The following is a 25,633-nucleotide window of genomic DNA, read 5'->3' on the forward strand; positions in this document are numbered from 1 at the left end:
AAAAAGGACAGGATATAGCTCTTAGGTTAAAATTAATAAAACTAGTGGTATCTTATTAAGAACACTTACCCTGACTGTGGGAATAATCTACTTTATAAAATTATGGTTATTGACTTGTTTAAAGACTATTTCTAACCATTTAACTTTGAATTTTTGTTTAATATAGTGTCCCCACTTTAAAAATGACTAAATTATATTCAAATACTTATATGACTGCATACTACAGCAAAAGAATTCATTCTATAGCTATTTTTGCCACTATGATAGATTTCAAAAATATAAAGATGGAACATGGTTTATTTTCTCAGTAAGCTCTCAGTAGTCATGGTTTATTAAAAGGCCACTGGTAGTATAGCAAAATATTGAACTTTCACACAATTCTATGATGAAGATGAGGAAAAATGGACAGTAAGAGCCATACTACTTTAGCTTTATTTGTCCTTTTGAAGAGAGTTTGCTGTTTATCCTAAGATGTGATAGCTAGCTACTGAAGGCTTTCCTGCAAGGAGCTAATGATGTCAAATTTACTCTTTAAAGAAAAAAAAAAGTACTTTTACATGAAGTGCAAGTCTGACTACAGGGGCAATTGGAGCCAGGAAGACCAATTAGAAGCCTATTGCAATTGCAAAAATGAGAGATATAAATTCCTGAATTAAATTTCTGGCTATAGAAATGGAAAAAGTGAAGGATTTCATTAGCTACTTAATAGGTAAAATCTATCAAATTGGTAACCAGGAAACTGAAACCGGGCCAACAAAGAGAGAAATCTAGGGAACTCTCAGGTTTCCAACTACTGTAACTGGAAGCATGACAGTCACACAAGGAATGCAGAAAAACTTTTGGGTTAGGTAGAAAAGCCAAGAGATGCAAAGCTTGGAGAACTGTTTCAGTTCTCTATCCTTGTTAGAATAAACCTCCCACATTAAGTGCCAGGGAACAACCACCATTGCTTATGGCCATAGATTCTGTGTGTCAGGAATTCAGAAAAAGCACCACAGAAATGGTTTGTAGCTGCTCTGTGGTGTCTGCGGCCTCATCTGAGAACACTCGAAGGACCAGAGATGACTCAGACAGCTGCTGTCTAGAACAACTGGAACAGAAGTTCTCAAAATTTGCACTCAAAATACTTTTACATGTTTCAAAATTATTAAAGGTGCCCAAAGGGTCTTTGAGTATGTGGATTATAACCATCAATATTCACAATACTCGAAATTAAAACGAAAAACGTTTAAAGTACTTCTTTTTAAATTTAATTAAAATAGAAATGATAAGCTCTCCAACTGGTGGTGTATATAACTGTGTTAATACAAATCTTTATTTTCCTGACCAACAAAACACTGTGAGAGGGGTGGCCTTGTTTTCCATTTGGGTAAAACGCTTTACTATCTGAATAATAGGAAACAGCCAGTTTCTCATGTGTGCTTCTGCATCCAGTGTTGCAGTGTATTGTTTTAATTAAAGTATATGAAGAAAATGTGACCACCCATAGATTTAAAGTTAGAAAAGAAAGGAATATTTTAATAGCTCTTCAGATATTTATGAACATTTTCCTTTTATATGATACCAAAACTTGACAGAAGGCATTTTCTGAAAGTTCAGTTGCAGTATGAAATCTGAAACTGTGTTACTGATTTTTTTGGACTCTGCTACATTGAAATCCATTAATCTGTCTTACACTTGAGTGAATCTTGAATGGGCCTTTTACCCATAAATAATTTTTGTAATGCCATGCACATGTCATTTGAATATGTTGTTTCAGTAAGCTATGCAGGTCTTCCAAATGCTGATATATTTCATTGTAAAATATCAAAAAATACCATTTATTAAAATTATCACCTATTTCATCAGAAGTGCCTTGGGAAGCTGTCATGCTCATAGCAGATAAAACCTCAAAATTTACCATTGATAATCAATGATGTCAATTATTTTCCTTAAAACTTTCCTTTTTCAAGCAAATATCTTCCAAATACCTAATGCTGAATAACCATAGATTTGGGGTTCATTCTTTCATGGCAGAATGGTGTTCCGTGAAAGAAGTATGTAGTCCAGCCACAATTCAATTGCACAAGTGTTTTTCCTTGAGACAAGTTTCATACTTAGTATGCAGCTTTAATAGTTTGCTAAGGCTCTCATAAAAAAAAAAAAAAAAAATCACCAACTGTGTAGGTTAATCTACTTTCTTCACAGTTCTGAAGTCCAGAAGTCAAAGACCAAGGTGCCAGAAGATTTGGTTTCCAGTGAGACCTCTTTCTTTGGCTTGTGGATAGTCACCTTCTCACTGTATGCTCAAGTGGTTTCTTCCATGCATGCGCACCTCTCTCTCTCTCTCTGTCCTGATCTCTTACAAGAATACCTACATATTAGACTGGGCGTGGTAGCTCAGGCCTGTAATCTCATAACTTTGGGAGGCCGAGATGGATGGATCAACTGAGGTCAGGAGTTTGAGACTAGCCTGGCCAACATATTGAAACCCCATCTCTACTAAAAATACAAAAATTAGCCGGGCGTGGTGGCAGATGCCTGAAATCCCAGCTACTCGGGAGTCTGAGGCAGGAGAATCGCTTGAAATCGGGAGGTGGAGGCTATAGTGAGCCGAGATGGCACCAGTGCCCTCCAGCCTGGGCTATAAGTGAGATTCTGTCTAAAAAAAAAAAAAAAGAATACCTATATATTGGATTAAAGCCCACCCTAAAACCCCATTTTTACTCAAGCACCTCTTCAAAGGCCTTATCTCTAAATACTGTCACTTTCTGAAGTATTGAGGGTTAGGGCTTCAATATCTAATCTTGGAGGAACACAATTCAGCCAAGAACAGCAGAAAAACAGTTTATGTATAGTATTCATCATGCTACATAAAATGTTAGAAAAATGAGTACTAAGGAGTTATTTCATACAATTCTTTTTTTCTGCACCATCAAGGATATATATGAAGATATGACAATGACATTTTTTTTTCCTGCAAGTACATGGGAGTGAAGAATTTTAAGATTAATATTTCAGTGTGATGCCTCTGTATTGATTCATGCTAAGGCACCAGTGGTTTTACCTATCACTAATTTCACACCACTTCAAACGTCAACACAGTGAAAAGGGTGTAGAGTGTGTTAGTATTAAGAAACAATTGTGGCCGGGCGCGGTGGCTCAAGCCTGTAATCCCAGCACTTTGGGAGGCCGAGACGGGCGGATCACGAGGTCAGGAGATCGAGACCATCCTGGCTAACACGGTGAAACCCCGTCTCTACTAAAAAATACTAAAAAACTAGCCGGGCGAGGTGGCGGGTGCCTGTAGTCCCAGCTACTCCGGAGGCTGAGGCACGAGCATGGCTTATAAACCCGGGAGGCGGAGCTTGCAGTGAGCTGAGATCCGGCCACTGCACTCCAGCCCGAGGGACAGAGCGAGACTCCATCTCAAAAAAAAAAAAAAAAAAAAAAAAAAGAAAGAAACAATTGTGATTCACAGATCTTTTAGAAGAATTGCAGTGGCTCTTGAAGTTCCATCCACTAAACTTTGAGAAATACTGATAATTACTTATATGACTGCAAATAGATAATTTGAAGGATGGACTTAGCTAGAATGATAGACAGGCATAGTTAACTTGGCTTTTTCACACAGTTTGAGTTATCTTGCAGCGTGGAGCTTCAGGATAGTTGGAGATCTTAAATTATATTGTTGTGAATGTTGCAGCAAAGCAGAGGCTGAGTGGCATTATATGATTTAGTTTCTGCAGTGACATCCATCACTTTTATCATATTCTATTGTTTAAGTAGTCTTAAGTCCACCCATAGTCCAGAGAAGGAGACACTGACCCCTACCTCTCAATGGCAAGATTACCTAAGAATTTGCAAACATATTTTAAAATTTCCACAGACTGATTTTTGGCCATAATTATTTATATTATTCTGCTATGCAACATGCACTCACTCCTCCAAAGACCTCTGTCAAAATTTGATCCCATTGTAACATCAGGCTCATGATTCAGGGTCCTGTCATGTAAATCATGTCTAGGTGTAAACAAAGTGCCTTGGGTTTGGTTCATTAGTACAATTTCTTTTGATTTAAAGACCTATAGTCTATAGTATAAGGAGACTGTTTATCTGCCTCACGATCACCCAGTTTACAACACTTTTCAGGGATAGGATAGCACAGCAGACACTTGTATTTACAAAGAACAAAGAGGGCACATTAGTCGAGTTTCTCCAGAAAAAAATAGAATCAAAAGGAAATACGAATAATAGAAATGTTCTTTATTTTCTCTCTCTGAATCTCTCTGTCTCTTATTATAAGATATTGGCTTACGTAATCACAGAGGCTGAGAAGTTTCAGGACCTGCTCTCTGAAGCTTGCAAGCTGGAGGCCCAGGAAAGCTGAGCAATGGATACCTGAGAGTATAGATCTAGTCCCCATCTGAAGACTTAAGAACTTGTAATGCCAAGGGCAGGAGAAGATCAAGCAGTGGGGCAGCATTAATTCAACCTGTCTTTGCCTCTTTGTTCTATTCAGCCCCTCAACCCAGTAGATGAAGCCCACTGGCATTGGAGAGGACCATCTGTTTTACCACCAATTCAAATGCTAATGTCTTCTGGAAAATCTCTCACAGACACACCCAGAAATAATTTTAACCACCTATCTGGGCATGTTGTGGCCCAATCAAGTTAACACATAAAATTATCTCTCACAGAAGGGAAATGGGAGGCACATAGCAGTCACTTGCTATTAGTAATTCTAAAATGGATAGGACCACCTCTCAGTGGTTCCTTGATTAGGGTCCTGTCCTACTCCCTTCTCTGCTACTTTTAACTCTGCCCACTGAACTTTTAATTATGCCAAGGCATCTTTCCTATATCACAGGAAATGACCTGTTTTGTAGCTGAGTAGTGTTCTCGACCTCTTCTTTTTCCTGGAAATGTTGGGGGTTCAGAAGCCTCTTTTTATTTCGTCATGATTCTAGTTTTTCATCTATTCACACAAAATTTTTAAGTTTCCCTTTGTAAATGCAGTTCTTGATCCTCTATTTATTGAATGCTTGATATGTGAAGGCAAGATTAGCCACTGGGGTGTAGAAATTAACAGAATAGGCATGGTTTCTGCTATTATGGAGAATAGAATCTAATTTGACAGCTTTTCGTCATTAAGATTCACCACACAACAAAAATAAAGGTCTCCACAAAATATCTATCAGAATAATAATCCTATTCTGGAGGGTTAAGGGAGCCTTCCTTAAGGAAGTGACATTTAAGCAAATATCTAAAGGATGAATACAAATTAACTTTAATGTATTCACTGTTTCTGTGTTAGTGCTGTATATATTTTGGGCATTTAATTAATACATTCTGAGAGTTTAAATATTGTTGTTTTTTTTTAATATAAATCTAAAACAGTCCACAAAATATGTGTCTTTATTCTGATCTCTCAAGATTAGCAAATATGGAGGGGAGAGATTTTCTTCCCTTTCTGTGGCAGAAGTAGTCATTATAATTTTATCCTTACACAACTAAATCTATATGCAGCAATATTGCCATGGCAGTATTGGTAAGCACACATATACTCACATGAGTGATTATTCTTCATCATTTGATTTCTTCCATAAAAAGAATAAAAGTTACTGTTGAAATAAATAAGAATACGGAATAGAGCTTATGGTTATGGGCCTAGAGCCTATGATTAAATATTTAACAAGGTTCCATTGGAAGCTTGCATTTTCAGCTATTTATTGTTCTGATATAAAATTTGCTGGGATTAAACTAGGCAGATAGCAACTTTTTATTTTTTTAAATCTAGTTAAAATTGGTTTGCCTGTTTTATGTTACAGAAATTTAAAGGAAAAAAACATGATATTTCTAGTCTTCAATTACATCTGAGCACTTTTACTCAGTGTGGGTCTAAATTTAAAAAGTAGTAATGATAATAAAATAAAAAGATGGGTTTATAGACATGTATTTCATGATAGAAAACGAGAGTATGAAATAGGTTTCTGGTAATTGAATGGGTTTTAACTAATCGTAATTTCTTTTCTTTCACAAAGAATTGTATGGCATGTGAAAACTGAGACCGGCTGTATGGTATCAAGTATTTAGTACCATTTCTACCCTATAGCAATTGATTTCATCTTCACAAGTGGGTTGATAGATTTTTCTTTTTAGGACATTTGCAACTCCTGGCTTTTAATTTGGTCTGGCGTTAGAATAGATATTTGTAACAGTATGATTTTGTGTGTATGTGTGTGTGTCCAGAAATTTAATAGTTTTTTATGCAATGTCCCTTTTAAAAATAGCTAATAGCACTGGCCAAAAAAGCAATTTTCACTCTTTGTTTCTAATAAAAAGTATAAATTAATCAGCACAGTTAAAGAACAGTTTTTGACATTGTTAGTTTATATAAAACAAGTACGCAAATGTAGAAAAATAAGAAACAATATGATTAGAGTATACGTAGACTTGTCAACAGTTCTTGGTTACCATATTCCCACTGTGATATTTGGAAGTGTAATTTAATATAGAATAATAATTCATCACATAGTAACAAATATATAAAGATTATTATGTTGAAAATTTTATCAGAAAAAGAATTAGAAAGCTGAAATAGTTTAAATAAAGGTGGATCATTTGAGGGCTAAGAAAGAATAGGAAAATTAATGACAAAATCAAGCTTATTCTGAAAGTTTTGAGTTCATATGTCCATTAACATACTAGAGAAAGATAAGATATGGACTTTTGTTGATTTTTTTTTCTAATTTTTAAAAATTTTTTAGAGACAAGATCTCATTCTATTGCCCAGACTAGAGGGTACAGTGGTACAATCATAGCTCAATGCAGCCTCCAACTCCTGGTCTCAAGAGATCCTCCCACCTTAGCCTCTTGAGTAGCTGGGACTATAGGTGTGTGCCACCATATCCAGCTAATTTTTAATTTTTTTTGGTAGAGATTGGATCTTGCTATGTTGCCCAGGCTGGTCTCAAACTTCCAGATTCAAGAAATCCTTCTACTTCAGCTTCCAGTGCAAGTCACTACACCTGGCCCAAAGATAAGGTGTATTTTTAAAAATCAAAAGCAGACACACTGATGGGCAGTGTGATGGTGGATGGAGTTAGAGATTGCCATAAAGATAATCCAGTGTAGCCAACGTGGAGTAGGAAAGTTGAGTTTGAAACTTGGGAGAGGTCAGGGCAGCAGAGGTAGAGTGAGAAGTCACCTACAAAGAGGTGACATTAGATAAATTGGCTCAGGAACAGAGGAATTAAGGAAAGAACAGAGTAGTCCCATTAATTGTCCAAGGTGGAATATGAATATTTAAGGGGAAGACTGACGAAGAGGAGTTGGGAAAGTTAGATAATAAGTGCATTGAAGAAAGAAAGAAAACAGAAAAGAAATAACTTGTTCAAGTGCATGTGTATAGTAAGTTTCTGAGGCAGGTTGGCATAGATGTGTGGAGGATCTTCTATGGGGTACAGACTCTGCTAGAGTCTGCTAGACTCTAGTCTAGACAGTGCTAAATATACAGGCTTGAAAAGATTCAGTCCTTCACTTAAACGAGCTTGCAATGGCAAATAGTTATAAATGAGATATTTTTTAGATATTATAGAAATCATTTTGTGAAGCTAACATCAGAAAATATATTGAATCAATATTAAAATTGAAAGTGAGAAAGAATTTTCTCTCTTTATAAAAGTACATAGTTTGTAAACTTATTTTTCTGAAGCAGTTGTGAATTTCATATACAATTTCCTGAGTAAAAGTTTTTTTTTCCATTTGACTTTGGGGGAGATAATTGAATGCAAAGATCAGCTGAACTCTGGAGGCAATTAACATCTGATTTAAATTTAGTCTTCCATGGAGCTTGGGTGATTAGACTACCACTTAGCAGGAATGTATCTGTAGGATAGCCAGGGGGCACGCACACCTGTTATCAGTACAGCTGGTTGGCAAATGTCACTGCTGCTTCATATAAATAAAGCATCGAAATGGATAAACAGCATTTCACAGGCATATTATGAAGTCATTGTAGGGTGTTTTGATGATTTGTGCATTTCTTCATACATTAACACAGTATATTTGTTAAAATGATATAGTAACATTTAAAGAAAACATATGCTCAGCAAGTAATTGAGTCATTATAGAATGTAACATTCATCTACAAATTAAAGTATTTTTTTCTTATTATGGATATAAAATCTGTATCTCCCTGAAAGAATAAGTGAATAGGCTGGAAAAATGATCAGGATAAACAAATATTTAGATGTTATCTATAAAATGAAGCTAGGTAATAAATATAGAGGCAATGTGTCAAACCATGTATTTTCATCTCTTTTAATGTTCTGGCTAAATTATGATAAGCTATGTAGTCTGTGTAATAAAAATTCCCTGAGAGGGCCAAGGGAAGTATGTTTAAAACCATCATTTTTATAGAGTGTAGATAAAAGTGATTGATACTACCTTATTGATAAGATTATTATCAAATACACATGAAAGAATATACATCTGATGATGGGTTTTAGGTACTATTTTGTGTGTACAGTGCTATCTCATAAAAGTTTGAGATATTAAATTACAGTTAAATTATAAACTAGAAATAAGAAAACAAGCACCTGAGGTAGGGAGTTCAAGACTAGCCTGGCCAACATGGAGAAACCCTGTCTCTACTAAAAATACAAAATTAGCTGGGCGTGATGGCGCATGACTGTAATCCCAGCTACTCATGGGGCTGAGGCAGGAGAATCGCTCGAACCCAGGAGGCAGAGATTGCGGTGAGCTGAGATCGTGTCATTGCGCTCCAGCCTGGGCAAAAAGAGCAAAACTCCATCTCAAGAAAAATAAAAATAAAATAAAATAAATAAAAAAAAAGAAAATGCTAATATTTGAACAACTCTATGGGTTAGGTTAGTTAGGCTCTGAGAAAGAGTGGATCTTCTGAGCCTCCCTAAGCCCCATTCATCTACCCTGATGGGTAACATCTGAGCAGCACTGTAATCTCTTCTAGAAAGTTCTGATAGACAATTTTAAGGGACTAAGGAGTGGAATGACTGAAGATTAACTGAAAATAACACCATTTTTCTTATCATTATTACCCCTTTGTTAGTAGAATGATAACCCAACTTCCATCTCATTGTTGAACCTCCCTAGTCCCCGAGTCTGGCTCCTTCCTATCCATGCAAACTTCTCTTCTCCTGCCCTGTTGATAGACACTGTCTATTCCACCTACACACGTTTCTTCAGTTTGTACTGTCACATAATCTTGACTCCAATATTTTGCCCTTCCAAAGACACTTTGCCCTTGCCCTTTGACCTCTCCAAGTGCCAACCATAACTCAACACTCAGTCTCACCTCCTTCATTAGGCTTTCTTTCTTTCTTTTTTTTTTTTTTAATGTTTTATCTTCATTTATTTCTTCTCTAATGCACTTCCCTTTCTTTAGATCCAAATTTCCTATATGATTTTCCTTCTTTTTTTGAGACAGGGTCTCTCTGTTGCCCAAGCTGGAGTGCAGTGGTGCAATCATGGCTCACTGCAGTCTCACCCTTCTGAGTAGCTGGGACTGCAGGCGTGCACCACCATGCAGGCAAATTTTTTAGTTTTTTGTGGAGACAGGGTCTGGCTATATTGCCCAGGCTGGTCTCCAACTCTCAGACTCAAGAGATCCTTCTGCTATGGCCTCTCAAAGTGCTGGGATTACAGGCATGAGCCATGCACCTAGGCTTTCTTTTACTGCTCCATTCTTCATTGATTTCTCCACTTCAAATGTTTATTGGCTATTACTACCTGTAGAATTCATTGAGCAATTCATTAAGTATTGACACAAGACAGATTTTACAATTGTTCCAAGGTTTAGATCATGTCTACACAAATAGATTGTTTTCTTCTAGAAGGTTTCAGTGTTTTTATACCTTTTTTCTCATCACAGTAGTATTTTGATGAATACCAGTTAAATTAAAAATAAATAAGAAAAGTAAGTAATATTGTAACAGGCTTATGTTAAGAAATTTAGGAATATATACTATAATAATAATCATTATTAATAATAACAATATTACTACAACTAATAATCCTAAAAACACAAATAGGTCTTTCTGACCAGCATAGGGCTAGGTTAATACACAAGCTATGACCAAACAACACAATTGATATGCAGTTTACTTAGGTATCCTGATTAATAAAAACAATGTAGGCAGCCAAATCTAATGTAACTAAATGTAACTAGGAAATAGTAATACGGTCAGTCTAATAATATTCTGCAGAGATATAGCCAGAAATTCCTATTTACCATTGATTGCTTTTCAACATTTATCCATACATGAGACTGTTATGTTCTTCCTACATTTGTTCTTTCCTTTGTTGTTAAAGGTGTCAGATGCCTGCCTGCAAATAAAAGAATGGAATCTTTGGTTGCTGCCCTCTTGGAAATGATCAAAAGAATAAGGTATAAAGAAATAGCCCCGTTTTCCTATTTCCTCACCATTTTCAATGACTAATTAAAGCTAAGTTTTGCTTACAGATAACCTGTGATATGCATTTGGGATTGCAAATGAGTGTACATCTAACATCTTACTATCAATATTCCATCCATATTAAACCCACTGTGATTTGATCTATCTGTTATGCTCCTTTAAAAATTAATTTCAAATTATATGTTATCTACCCACACTGTAGCTTTTAAAGGAAATCATTTTTTAATTATGCTAAGATTAATGATTGTAATATTTCCTGGTTAAGAATTTTATTTACTCAGAATGGAAATTAAATTAAATTATATGTTAAAATGAACAGCTTGTGTTTTATAGAGTAAAAGAGTCTGAATTTGGTAACATTATTTCTGGGATATATTGAAAGGCCTTATAATAAATATTGAATATTAAAATATATTCTTATTTTATTAATATTACTCTTATTACTGTTTTTACTATCAATTTATAAGAACCTCCCTTACTAATTTACGAACCTTCTGATCTTTCAAAATTATAAGTTTCCATGACAATATTAAGTGTGCTGTTAAGCATTTTTTAATTTTACTGTGTCCAACTGAAATAGAAATACTATAAAAGATATATTCCCCCGATTATCCTTGCTCAAACTGAGCCCACATCTCGATATGCTGAGAAGATCAAAGTCTATAGAAACGGTCACCTGAAGACAAGTTAACAATTTCCAGTGGTATAAAACAAAGGTATGTCATAGCCCATTTCTCTTAAACTTGTATGTTAATGACTCACAACTGCTCCTGGAAGATTTGGGTTCTTGTTCTTTTGCTTTGAGGAAAGAATATTTGGTGTTTTTCTTCATACTGGTGACATGATTTTGTTGTCACTACAAAATATTGTCAGAAAAATGGTTCAAGAGAACTATTCTAATACTAAAATGATTATTTTGTGCATATAATGAAAATATCTAACCAGTCTATTTCCAATTACTTTTTACTGAGATCATTTGTAATTAATCTGCATGAAAGTATGATACCAGAATCCAAACTAATAAACAGTAAATATTGGTGCTGTGCTTTACCGAGATTTTTAAATGGTGATTTAGTAATTCGTAACATTTACTTTAATATTTTTCTAGACAAGATCATTGAAATTGGTCTACAGGTAAATATATTATGGTCATTTTATCTCTTGTGTTGGAATAGACTGAAACAATTTCTGAAAAATATCTCAATTAATGCTTGAGGGCTGGTGTAGAGGTAGCATGATTATCTCATCAGGTATCAGCTTACATTATGTTTATATAAGAATGTCACTGTTTTCTTCACTCACAATGTGTTTTTGTTCTCAGATGACAGCAGAGTTTACCTACATTCCAGGCTTTAGCACAAAATAGAACCTCAGACACTGAGTGATTAAAGTGATTACCAGTGAGGATGTCCATCTATTTTACTAGATATGCTATGTTTGTTTAGCTATTTAATCAGTTGTTTTAGTTTTCATAAACCACCAAGAAGACTTGTGTAGGATTTATTTTACTGAATTTTATGACTGTGCTATTTATTGCCCTGCCTTGAACAACATGGTATTGTGTTTAAGACAGGACTGTCTTTTTTGTTAGGAAGACATTTGGAAGATGTTTTTTAAGTCTCATCACTAGAAAAATATAACTTTATCAGTATAGTTTTTAAAATATCAAAAATAGTGAAGGCTTGTAACTGAACTTGTTCATCTCTTTGCTTTGGCTTCTAGGAAACTCAGAAAATTATTTATCAATTTATAGCAACTTATGGGATACATCGCTATACATTCTTCTAGTAGTTACTGACTTAATTTTATTTTCACACCCTCAGCATTACCTTGACCTGACTTTTATATCTATTTCCTTTCTCCAAATTCCTTGGAAATGAGGCATTACCCAATAGAATAATTACTTGAAATACTTAACCTTTAGAAATTCTAAAATGGATCAAAACTTATCTTAGAAAGGAAAGAAAAATAGATGCCTGTTAAGAGGAAGAGGGAAGGAGCAAAGACATCTATGGAGTTCAAACCAAGTTGGGCATTGTTCAAACATTTCATAAAGTTTAGTTTAATCATTATAACAGCCAGATAAGCTATTTTCATAATAGCCATTATTACTGAAAATTTATTTTTCTACATACTTATTTAAATGATTTGCGTATGTTAAAAAAAATTAACACAATAGTCTTGTAAGATAGGTACTAGGATTATTCATGAGGCATAAATAGATTTAATATCTTGACCCAGGTCACACAAGTAATGTGCAGAGAAACTGGGATCCAAATCCAGATGTCCCTACTCCAGAGACTCTATCTTGGCATGCCATGCTTTTCCTTATTATCCCCATTTGACCAGTGAAGAAACTTTGGAACTCTAAATATGTAAGTAATTTGATGTAGACAGTGGGTACTGGAGCCTAGATTCAGACCCAGTCTGTTGGCACTAGAACGTGTGTGTTTGTCCTCTGTATCACCCTGTCTTCCAAAACACATTTGATGTTCCAGAAGTTTCTCTATGCCAATGTTTCAAAAATACTTTTCCATATTAACATATCGATTATAGTTATTTTAAATGCCTTGCTTGATGATTTTAACTTTTTGGCTATGTCAGGGCTTATTTTCTCTTGTCTAATGCTCATATGTTGTTGCATTTGTACACATGTGATAATGCTTATAAATTTTGCTTGTATAGATAATGTCTGTACAAGAACAGTAGAGAGAAAAGAAAATATTATTTACCACTGATATTTACCCATTCTTCTGTTACACAGTCAATTTAAGAAGTTGAGTGAATCTAATCTGAGATTTGAGGCTAGGCCTCATTGTAGTTTTCCTTGAGTTATTCAAACACTGTCCTCCAAACTTTTATGGATGTGGTAGATTTTTCCTTTAGCGGGGCTTGAGATTGGCCTACTCAAGATATCCTGACTCTCAAGTGAGAGCTGGTCTGCACACATTGGTAGCAGACTTATTCTGAGTGTGAGATTTATTAGAGTTTATAGCCATCGTAACAGGCCACAACATACACTCCTGAAAATCATAATGATCATAGCAATCACATAGCTGAAAGAATACACTTGCTTGAACTAGTCAATGTAAGAAAAAAGTCTGCTCTCAAGTGAGAGTCAGGATATCTTTACATAGCTGATCTTCCAGCTCTGCAAACCATGGAAGAGTTCTCTCTGCTTTAGAGACTGACTGACAAATTTTTGGTCAGTCAGTTTGCTTCCTAGTCTTCTGCCCTTCAGATGATTTCTATTCACCTGCTACTTTGCCAACAGCCTTTGGAAAACATCTATGTACACTTAATGAGGACCTTGAAACTCTCAGAGAAATGTTTCTCAGGTATTCTCATCCTGTCCCCAGTCTTTCAATGTCTTGCCCTAATGCACATATTGGTAGCAGACTTGTTCTGAGTTTGAGGCTTATTAGGGTTTAAATCCATCGTAACAGGCCACAACATATACTCCTGAAAAATCATCATGATCATAGAAATCACATAGCTGAAAGAAAATACTAGCTTGAACTGGTCAATGTAAGAGCATTTAGATTGATTTTTGCATATTCACAATTCCGTGACCTATGGAAGATGTATATTCAGAACTGATCTACTGTGAGCAGGTTTTCCTTGCTTCTTGGCTAGGCTTAATCTACTATTCAGTATGAATATGTTTTCATACCTATATAATAAAAAATATTTTCAAGTTAAAGAGATCCCCTCATAAATAATATTAGCCAAAAATTAGTCACATTTCCACATCGATATTTTCTTAAAGTACCTGTAAAGCTGAAGTAAAGTACAACAGGCCTGAAAGATTAGAACTGCCTTATTCACAATCGCTGCCAAGCTTGGCTGCTTATTGAGATGACCTGTTGAGGTTTTTAGAAACATAAATTTCCTGCCTACACTGTACCACTCTCCAGGTCCTATCTTTTCCATCAAAATTTCATGAGGTGAAGTGTAAGAATCATTATTATTTTTTAAAAATCTAAATTAGTTCTGATGGAACATGTTTGGGGAATCACTACACTAGGGTTATTACTTTTCTTTTAATCCAAGAGAAAGGATGCAAATAAAGCAATTAGTAACACCAAACAGTATATCAATCCTCACCTGTTTAGCCTAACAAATTTCTTACATATAAATAGATCTTAATATTGTTGGAGAATTGGAATTTTATTGTAAACCATTTGACATATATATCCTTTATTTCTATTACTCTCTTTGTCTTTTAATCTCCAAGACACCGTGTGAAATATTGAAGTCACTACCTTCTTCCTTGCACAGTATTCCTCTGAAGAAAGTAGCAAAATGTTTTACATGTATTTTCACAGGACTGTACCAGTAAAGATGGCAAGGTCTCAACACAGACTTTTTTTTTCTTTTAATTGAGAAGAAAGTTCAGGGACTAAACCCTTATTCCCAAATATGAAAAATAAATGTTAAGTTTCACAAAACCTTGGAGAAAGCAGCATCCAGGAATGCATTAAAAGCATCATTTTTTTCTTAGTAATAAAAACCTGAACTGAGAAGCAATTTAAGTGCAAAATGAACTTGAAATATCTGTCATGTCCTCCTCTCTTTAATAGAAACTAGAGACAGAGATAACCATGCCCAGGACAAAATACTGGAAACCTAATTTAATATAAGTCACACTCAGTAGTGGATGTAGTGGGAACATTGTTTAGATTGAGTTATAACGGCTGCTTAGCTAATACGAGGAAAGTAATATTATGAAGACAGGATCCTGAGTTTGATCAATTTTATCTTCCAAATATCTTTGAGCAGCAAACTCCAGACAGATGGTTATCTAACAAATGTTTATCACTTCTGACAAAAAGTTCTTAACAAGAGTGGGTGCAAATGTATTACTATCATAATAACCTAATACAAATGTAAAAATTATTAATTTATCATGGACCTTGTATATGAGAAATTATATAAAATGAAGATAGCATTAGCCATGAGAACAGTGGATGTCAGAAACTGATAGAAAATTTAAATTATACACTATATATTTAGATGATTTCAGAGTTTGCTAAGTGTTTCACCTAAATTATCTGAGTTAATCTTTAAACAAAGCTATGAAATGCCTCTGTAAGTACGTTGAATAATGGTCACCAAAGAAATCAAATCTTACTCCCCTCGAAATTGTAAATACTACTGTATTTTGAGAAAAAGGTATCTGCAGATGTGATTAGGTTAACAATTTTGTGATGAGGAAATAACCCCAGATTATTTTGTAGGGCAATGAATGCCATAACAAATATTTTTATAAAACAGAGGTAAAGGTTTCACACAGCCAGGAGATGAGAAGGAACTGTGACCTTGTGGACAGATATTAGAATGATATGACCAAAAGTCAAGTAAAGGGAATACTTCTAAACTCATTCTGTGAGGCCAGTATTAACCTGATACAAAAGCAAGTAAGGACACATCAAGAAAAGAAAACTACAGGCCAGTATCACTGATGTATATTTATTGATACAAAAGTCCTCAACAAAATATGAGCAAACCTAATTTAACAACACATTAAAAAGTTTATTCATCATAACCAAGTGGGATTTATCCAAGGGATGCAAGCATGTTTCAACGTATGCAAATTAATCAATGTGATACATAATACCAATAGAATGAAGGACAAAATCAATATTGTTATTTCAATTGATGCTGAAAAACCATTTGATAAAATTCAAAATTATTTAATAGTTAGAACCATCACAAATGGTATAGAAGGAACATACCTAACAGTTAAAAGGCCATATAAGACAGACCCACAGCTAGTATCATACTGAATGGGTAAAAACTAAAAGCCTTTTCTCCAGGATCTAGAACACAACAATGATGCATATTTTCAACACTGTTACTCAACGTAAAGCTGGAAGTGCTAGCTAGAACCATCAGTAAAAGGAAGAAATAAATGGCATTCATATTGGAACGAAAGATGTCAAATTATCCTTGTTTGCAGATTATATAATCTTATATTTTGAGAAAACTAAAGACTCCACAAAAAACTGCTAGAATAACTACATTCTGAATGTGATAAACACATTCAGTAAAGTTGCATAATGAAAAATCAATAAGAAATAATCAGTAGCATTTCTATGTGCCAACAGTAAAAATCTTAAAAAGAAATCAAGATAGCATTCCCATTTACAGTAGATAGCAGATAAAATAAAATTCCTAGGAATAAACTTAACCAAAGAATTAAAATATCTCTATAATGAAAACCATAAAACACTGATGCAGGAAATTGAAGAGGACACCAAAAAGTGTAGATATTCTATGTTCATGGATTTGAAGAATCAATATCTTTCAAATGTCCATATTACCCAAAGCAATCTACAGATTCAATGCAATACCTATCAAAATATCTAATACATTATTCACATAAATGGAACAAACAATGCTAAAATTTATATGGAACCTCAAAAGATCCAGAATAGTCAAAGCTATCCTGAGCAAAAAAGCAACAGTGAACCCACTTTCAGCAAAGGTGCCAAGAACAAACATTGAGAAAAGGACAGAGTCTGGGAAGGGTAGTGGCGGGGAAGTGGGGATAGTTAATGAGTACAAAAGAAACAGAAAGAATGAATAAGACCTAGTATTTGCTAACACAACAGGCTGACTATAGTAAAAAATCATTTAATTTTGCATTTAAAAACAACTAGAAGAGTATAATGGGATTGTTTATAACACAAAGGATAAATGCTTGAAGTAATGGATAAAAAAAGAAATTATTGCTGTCTACTTTGGAGAGTTGGATAATTTCTTCCTTATGTTTCTTAATAGACATTTCCATTTGGTCTGAGTCATTAATTCAAGTATAATAGGATATATTAACAATTGTTCAAGCTACACATTTGCCAATAAGGATGAAATCTATAACAATTCCAGCATCCCTATCATCCCTAGTCAATGGGTTGAGGATAAGCTAAATTTCTTCCAGCTCCACGATAGTCCAAGATAGTCTGATTGGTTACTTCAGCTAAATTCAAAACAAGTATTTTACCACTCTTTCTAATTTGATGACTCACATTGTGGTAATAACTGCCAAAAACAGCAAATAAGTAAGGTATCAGTTATCCCTCAAGAAATCTACCTTGGAAAATCCAGGGCAGCTTCATTTTAGAGCGAATGCCTCAGTCTTCTGAGCTCTCAGTTACTGGTGGTGTTTCCATAAAGACTTGGTCTCTTATCACCACCTGTAAGATGAAAATAACAATGTTTTTGGAAAGGAAGCGAGTTAATTCCTAGCTTCTACACAAGAACTATAATCCCAGCAATATGCACATGTCGTCCCAGGGGAGAAAAGATATGATGATTGCTGAAGTCCTGCTCATGGGACCTCCAACAATCAATGTGGGGGCACAAGTTGATATTGCCTCTAATGTGTTCTCTAGCCCCACTGGTGGATAGAGTCTAGTTCCTGATTTTGAAAAGACTCTGAAGGCAGTTCCATCTATCTTGCTTGTTTTTGCCATCATTTGGATGCTATTCATTTGCCCCAGGCAATGGTTGAGAATGTGGATGGTGAACTTACGGAGAGAAAGAGGAGACTTTTCTTTGGGAGTTGCAAAAGCTGGAATCATTCCATTGTTTGTGATAGACCTTTTGATAAGGTTAGAAGAAAAAGCAGTGGTTGGAGATGTCTGGTTAGGATAGTTCACCCAGCAGACAGTTTAAAGTGTGTGCAACAGTTTTTGTTGTGTTATCACCAGGACATTTTTTCTTGGTATGAAAGGATCCAGGACAGATCTGAAGCAAAAAAATCATTAATGTGTCTCCCCGGTCTACATCTCAGAGACCTAATGGCTTGCTTTCTCAGGGGCGAGGGTAGTTGCTTTTCCTCCAATACCCCAAAATTAGTGTTTCTAATTCCTTTAAGGGGAACTCCACACTTTCAAGCATCTTCTGTACACACTCAGAGCTTTCACATAGTGGGGCTAGTTCCAAATGACAACGTATTTTTACAAAACTCAGAGAGACCCAATGTTTCCCTCTCTTTGACTTGGAGAGCAATGCACTTAACCAAGTGGTCGTTACACTTATGATCTGCTACCATGTCAATTCAACAAGACAATTCAGGTGTCTGACCTAAAATTAATTTTGAATTACTGACACTCCCTTTTGCTAGGTTGTTAGACTATGAATCAGGCTATCCTGGGATTCTTGTTAGGGAAAAAATAATCCTGTCCAGGGATGTCAGGAAAGAATTTTGAATTTTTGATAGTTACAAGTAAAGATCAAAGGTCTAGTGTCATGAGTCTGCCAGAAATAGACAGGGGCAGTGCCCATGGAATATGTTCTCTCATTTAGTGACATTGGGATCAACTTTTGCTCCCATTGATCCACTGGCTTTACTTCAGACAATAGATTAGGGGTCATAATTTCCTATAAAGGAATCACTGCTAATTTTTCATGTGAGGTCAAGTTGCTGCTGAGGATAGGCCAGCTGTGTTCCTGAATATACCATTTTCACTCAGTTAGGGAAGATTTGGGGGCCCTTTCTTCCTTGGTAATAATGCAATCTGAATTGACCAACCTCAATCTAGGTATATCAGGGTAAATATTAATAAGGCCTTATGGGTGAGACATTCAGTGTTGACAAGAGTGCAGTAGTAATTGTAATGGTCTCTTTTCTTTTTAAAAAATTTGTATATATTTAGTGGGTACAAGTACAGTGCTGTCACATGGATATATTGCGTAGCAGTGACATCTGGGCTTTTAGTCATCACCCAAATAATGTACTTTGGACCCACTAAGCAATTTCTTATCCCTCAACCTCCTCCCACACTTCCATCCATCCAAGTCTCCAGTGTCTATTATTTACACTCTATGTCCATGTGTACACATTATTTAGCTCCCTCATGTAAGTGATGACATGTGGTAATGGACTTAACTGTTTCTGAGTTATTTCACTTAAGATAATGGCCTTCCAATTCCTCAGGGATCTAGAACTAGAAATACCATATGACCCAGCCATTGCATTACTGGGTATATACCCAAAGGATTACAAATCATGCTGCTATAAAGACACATGAACACACATGTTTATTGCAGCACTATTCACAATAGCAAAGACTTGGAATCAACCCAAATGTCCATCTGTGACAGACTGGATTAAGAAAATGTGGCACATATACACCATGGAATACTATGCAGCCATTAAAAAGTTTGTGTCCTTTGTAGGGACATGGGTGCAGCTGGAAACCATCATTCTCAGCAATCTTTTGCAGGAACAGAAAACCAAACACCACATGTTCTCACTCATAGGTGGGAATTGAACAATGAGATCACTTGGACATGGGGAGGGGAACATCACACTATTATGGTGGGGGAGGGGGAGGGATGGCATTGGGAGTTATAACTGATGTAAATGACGAATTGATGGGTACTGACGAGTTGATGGGTGCAGCACACCAACATGGCACATGTATACATATGTAACAAACCTGCATGTTGTGCACATGTACCCTAGAACTTAAAGTATAAAGAAAAAAAAAAAGAAACACATCTATGTATAAATAAAGCACTTTTTTCCAAATTAAAAAAAAAAAAGATAATGGCCTTCAGTTACATTCATATTGTTGCAAAATACTTTTTAATGGCTGAATACTATTTTATTGTGTGTGTGTGTGTGTGTATGTATATATATATTACACCTTCTTTATCCAATCATCCATTGATGGACACTTAGGTTGATTCCATATCTTTGCTGTTTTGAATAGTGTCATGATAAACATATGAGTGCAGGTGTCTTTTTGATATAATGATTTGTTTTCCTTTGGGTCAATACCCAGTAGTGGGATTGCTGGATGGAATGCACATTCTATTTTTAGTTATTTGAGAAATTTCCATACTGTTTTCCACAGAAGTTTTACTAATTTACATTCCCATCAACAGTGTATAAACGTTCCCTTTTGTCCTTTTCTCTGCATCCTCACCAACATCTGTTCTTTTTTGACTTTTTAACAATAGCCATTTTCACTGGTATAAGATGATATCTCATGTGGTTTTAATTTGCAATTCTCTTAATGATTAGTGATGTTGAAAATTCTTTTGTATGCTTATTGATCATTTGTATGTCTTCTTTTGAACAACGTCTGTTCATGTCCTTTGCCCACTTTTTAATGGAGTTATCTGTTTTGGTTTTCTTATGCATAGTTTTCAAAAAAGGTGGAATTATTAGTAGTATCAGGGAGGCAATGGGTCCAAAACTCAAATAGATTCCTCCAGGTGGATTCTTGCCAGAGTCTCCAACTGACAAAATCATCATTCTCAGAGAGCTATAACTCAAAGATGTCACTCAGCATGGAAATCTTGTCTTTAGTGTGACAGAGAAACTTAATTTTTAGTTCAATTTAAATCAAATAATATACATATAAATAGCTAATATGACTAATAGCACAGGTCTAGATAAATATCACCTCTTTGAATTACACATAAATCAAGAACAAAATAAAAGATAAGAAAAATCACAAATGGGTTCTATAAAGGATATTCTGTGAGAAGAAGTGAAATATCTTACTGTACTAAAGATTTTAATAAACTGTTGGTCTCTGAAATGTATGTACCATATGGACTAGAAAGACAAAAAAAGAAACCTTGTCACCTATGAAAGAATAAGGATGACAGAAAACAGAAGCCAACTATGAATTAAAGATGTTTCTGATTATGAAAGGGCAAAAACTGGAACAAAATCGAAAATCAAAGAATAAAGTAATTCAAATTAATTTCTCCTGTAGCTTAAAAAAGTATAACTATGCAGAGCAAGAGAGCTCATTAAACTTTAGATAGAATTAATGAAAAGAGACACCAAGAAAAATATTCTTAAACTTTCCATAAAAGGTTGATGAAAATAATTCTACGCTTATCCAAATTGCCTGCAGAAGAACAAAAATCAAGCTATTTTTGGTTTTGTATTTGCAGTAAAATATGCCTAAGCTAAAAGCGTCTATAGAATTTTGAGAGACAAGAGGTTAGTGTTTCTCAAATTTTATGATAACCTAAATGGTTTTGATATTTGAAGAAAAGAGAAAAACATTTGCAAAATACTCAAGGGCTCAGGAACCTTGCTAACCATGAGTATTTCTGAACAATATATTAGAAAATAACTCAGTCAACTGACAGTTTAATCAAAATAGGAACACAAGAATGAAAATGGCTCAAGCCTGTAATCCCAGCACTTTGGGAGGCCGAGACGGACGGATCACGAGGTCAGGAGATCGAGACCATCCTGGCTAACACTGTGAAACCCCGTCTCTACTAAAAAATACAAAAAACTAGCCGGGCGACGTGGCGGGCACCTATAGTCCCAGCTACTCGGGAGGCTGAGGCAGGAGAATGTCGTGAACCCGGAAGGCGGAGATTGCAGTGAGCTGAGATCCGGCCACTGCACTCCAGCCCGGGCGACAGAGCGAGACTCCGTCTCAAAAAAAGAAAAAAAAAAAAAAAGAAAAATTATCACTTTCTCTGAATAAGTGGTAAGCATTTAAAATAGTTAAATAAAATTACATCTAAAACTTCTTTGAAATTAATGTTATCAGTCTAAAAGGTAATGCCAATTTTATTGTTGTGAGAGTATGTTAAATATAAATGAATTAGAGATAATCTGGGTATTAAGATATATATTACACTTACAAAAACCCATGTATGCAAGAGTGGGTAGAAAATAAAAATGTGGCAAATATTTCATTTTTCATTCTAAATTGTTAAAAAATAAATGTTAAAAAGTAGTTTTGAAAATTTTAATAAGTATTTATAAAATAACTCTAGTAAACACTGATAACATTAAAATTACTGAATAAATAAAACAAAATAAGTCAACATAGCAAAAATTTTAAAAATTTGAAAAAGTAAAATGCGAAAGTATGAAAACTATAAAAGATTATATCAAAAGGAAATATGACCAAACATCTATTATAGTAATAAGCACAAGTATTTATTTTTTCTCTGTCATAAGGTAAACTTAAATGCAAATCTACATGGCTTATATGAGTGAAGACTAAAATAAAATTTCTTAGAAATGTAAAAAATGAGAATTGTATAGTTTTGCCAAATAAATTCAAATCAGATGAAAATAAGCAACTATTAATTTTATGTAAAATAATAAACATATCAAAAAGCACTAAATAAGGAAGTAATTTTGTATTCATAAGAAGTGCAAAATACAAAAATATATGTATAAAGCATCATAGTTTATGAGAATAATGAAAAGTATAACAAATATTGTTAAATAACACAAGAAGACAATGATAGAAACATAACTGTGCAGTAATTTAACAAAACTTTATAATGCTAGATGATTTTATAATCAATAAAGCTGCAAAAATTTCATTTTTTTACCATACTGAAAGATAATATTTCTGCAATAAGCACAAAAGAACGGCATTATCATTAGAAAATCAAGAATTCATATAATTATATCAAATCATTAAAAAAGAAGAGTCAAAATAATCAAAATAATATCCTTTATGGAGAATATCCATATGTACATAGCTTATCAAACAATCAGAATTATTCTGAAATTTAAAAATCTACAAAAATGGTAAGCCAACACATAAATATATGCATTGGCTATATTAAACCAAGAAATTTCACTGATAAGACTATGAGAAAAATTCTTCAAAATAACCAGGACGTATATTGGTAGACATACACACACACATACACACACACATATAGAGAAGGACAGTGAATGTCACTAATTTATGTAGTCTTAATATGATCATTTAAAATGGAGAAACACTTTAAGGAATAAAGTTTATCCTAAATTCACTTATATGATGAATGCAGCCTCTACTAAAGTTTCAATGGATTTCTTAAGAAGAGGACATTCTAGAATTAAAATTCAAGGGTAATGTCAAAGTGAATTTTAAAACAAAAGTGATGAACAAGCTCCTTGACTTTTTATTCCAGATGTGATAGTACTTTGCATATAACAATATTATTGTGGAAGGAAATAAACAGAGGAATGGGAAAGAATAGCTCTTGTAAAGAGTTGAAAAATATTACAAGATACTGATATTGAACAAAGGATGCAAATCAAAATATATTTCAACATATATTTCAGTCTGCAAAATATTGTTGGAAAATTAGCTATTTAAAAATGCATATTTAAACCTTACAATAAACATGAAATAAAGCCAAGAAGCATTAAAATATTAACCACAAAACTTCATATTATAAAAGCAAGATGATTCAATATCCTTAAAACATAAAAATTATACACAGTATATATAAATTTCATATAAAAGTAATGTATTTTATATAAATATATAAAAATAAAATGCTATTACCTCAAATGAAAATTAGCAAATGACACAACCTTCTACTCACAAAAAAATAGAAATAAATGTCCAATTAAACTACAAAAAAACATTTTTCTAATATATATGACCAATTAAACTACAAAAAATGTTTTTCTATCATACATAAATGAAAACTAAACTAAAACTAAAAACTGTTATCCTGGGTTCGTTTTATCTTATGAGCTTTTAAAAGCAGCAGCAGAAGGCAGAAGTGTCAGTCAGAAATGGCACGGAAGGAGGGAGGAGAGATGAAACAGAAGGGGAGTTTGGGGAGATTAGAAGCATGAGAAGGACTCAACCTGCCTTTGCTAGCTTTGAAGATGGAGAAAGGCGCTCCAGCCAAAACATTTGAATGGCTTCACAGCCGACATACAGCAAGTTATCTTGGACTTCAGTCCTACAACTGCATGGAAGTAAATTTTTCCAACAGCCTGAATGAGCTTGGAAGTGGATTCATTCCTAGATCCTCTAAAAGTAACACAGCCGTACTCACACTTTGATTTCAGCCTTGCGAAACCAGGACCAGAGAAACAGCTGAACCATAATGTGCCTGAACTTCTGATCCATAGAACGCTAAGATAATAAGAGTATTGTTTTATGTCTCAAATTGGTGGTAACTTGGTGAGAGAACAATAACAAACTACTGGAAAAATTTCTCTCCTGATGATTTGGCAGAGATTAAACAAACAAAAAATCATTACCAGAAGACAGGCACAACTATATTTAGTACTGGCAACATAATTTGTCTCAGATTTTCTAGCAACTAATTTCATAGTATGTGTCTAGAGCCTTAAAGATGTTCATAGTCTGTGCTAATTCTATCTCTGTCAGAACCCACCATTATGACCTAAGCAGAACTATGAACTAAAGTTTAAATATAAGGGTATTGGCCAGATGCAGTGGCTCATGCCTGTAAGCCCAGAACTTTAGGAGGCCAACGGGGGCAGATTACTTGAGGTCAGGTGTTCAAGACCAGCCTGGTCAACATGGAGAAACCCTGTCTCTACTAAAAACACAAAAATTAGCCAGGCGTGGTGGTGGGTGTCTGTAATCCCAGCTACTAGGGAGGCTAAGGCAGGATAATGGCTTGAGCATGGGAGGCAGGGATTGCAGTGAGCGGAGATCGTGCCACTATACTCTAGCCTGAGTGACAGAGCGAGACTCCTTTCTCAATATAAATAAATAAATTAAATAAATAAATAAAATATAAGTGTATTATCCATAGTAGCAAACATTTAGAAACCACCTTTAATTCCAAATAAATTATAATCATTTATATGTTGAAGTATTATTAAGGGAATAATGTCATATTATAAAAAATAAATATATTTGAATATACTCAATATATAGGACCAGATGAAAAAGTGTGCTTCAAAAATAAACAAAATCTCTCAATATCTCTACTGTCTATCCATCCACTCATTAGCACATACATGCACACACACCACATTGAAAACAGACTGGGAAGAAATATAATCAAGTGTTAATAGTGGGTATTTCTAGTGGAAAAAATTATAAATATTTTAAGTCTTCAAATTTCTAATTTATAGTTTTCTGTTTTTCAATATTTTTGTAATCATGTGAATTATGTTTGTGATAAAGCTATTAAGAATCAAACATTATTTCACATTTTTGAAATAGAAATGTTACATGTGTAGATTTAATATGTAGATAGACTCTTAGATATATTAAAATTTTAAATATGCCTCTTACTTTGTATATCTGATTTTTACTTTTTTTTTTCAACCAGGAAATCTTGATTATATATGTGGGAACACTTGATTTTTCAGAAGCATATTTTAGAGTTGTCACTAACCTTTCTTTTTTCTGTTTCTTGGGCTTATAATTAACGTTTCCTTTTATGCTTACATATTGACATATGAACCA

The 25,633-nt window shown here is 34.4% G+C and overlaps 1 long non-coding RNA gene across 1 annotated transcript in view; it reads right to left on the reverse strand.

Annotated features, from left to right (window-relative positions):
* Nucleotides 1-24,545, reverse strand: part of LOC117072375 — a 37,269-nt gene extending 12,724 nt beyond the window's left edge. Inside the window, exons 1-4 of the long non-coding RNA XR_004432770.1 lie at nucleotides 24,240-24,545; nucleotides 17,977-18,191; nucleotides 17,536-17,638; nucleotides 10,256-10,350 (exon numbers count right to left, since the gene is read on the reverse strand). This is a non-coding gene — a long non-coding RNA (uncharacterized LOC117072375). The remainder of the gene's footprint in view (nucleotides 1-10,255; nucleotides 10,351-17,535; nucleotides 17,639-17,976; nucleotides 18,192-24,239) is intronic.
* Between the last annotated feature and the right edge of the window lie 1,088 nt (nucleotides 24,546-25,633).

This window comes from Trachypithecus francoisi, unplaced genomic scaffold (assembly GCF_009764315.1).
Source record: "Trachypithecus francoisi isolate TF-2019V2 unplaced genomic scaffold, Tfra_2.0 Lachesis_group4, whole genome shotgun sequence".
Lineage (NCBI taxonomy): Eukaryota > Metazoa > Chordata > Mammalia > Primates > Cercopithecidae > Trachypithecus > Trachypithecus francoisi.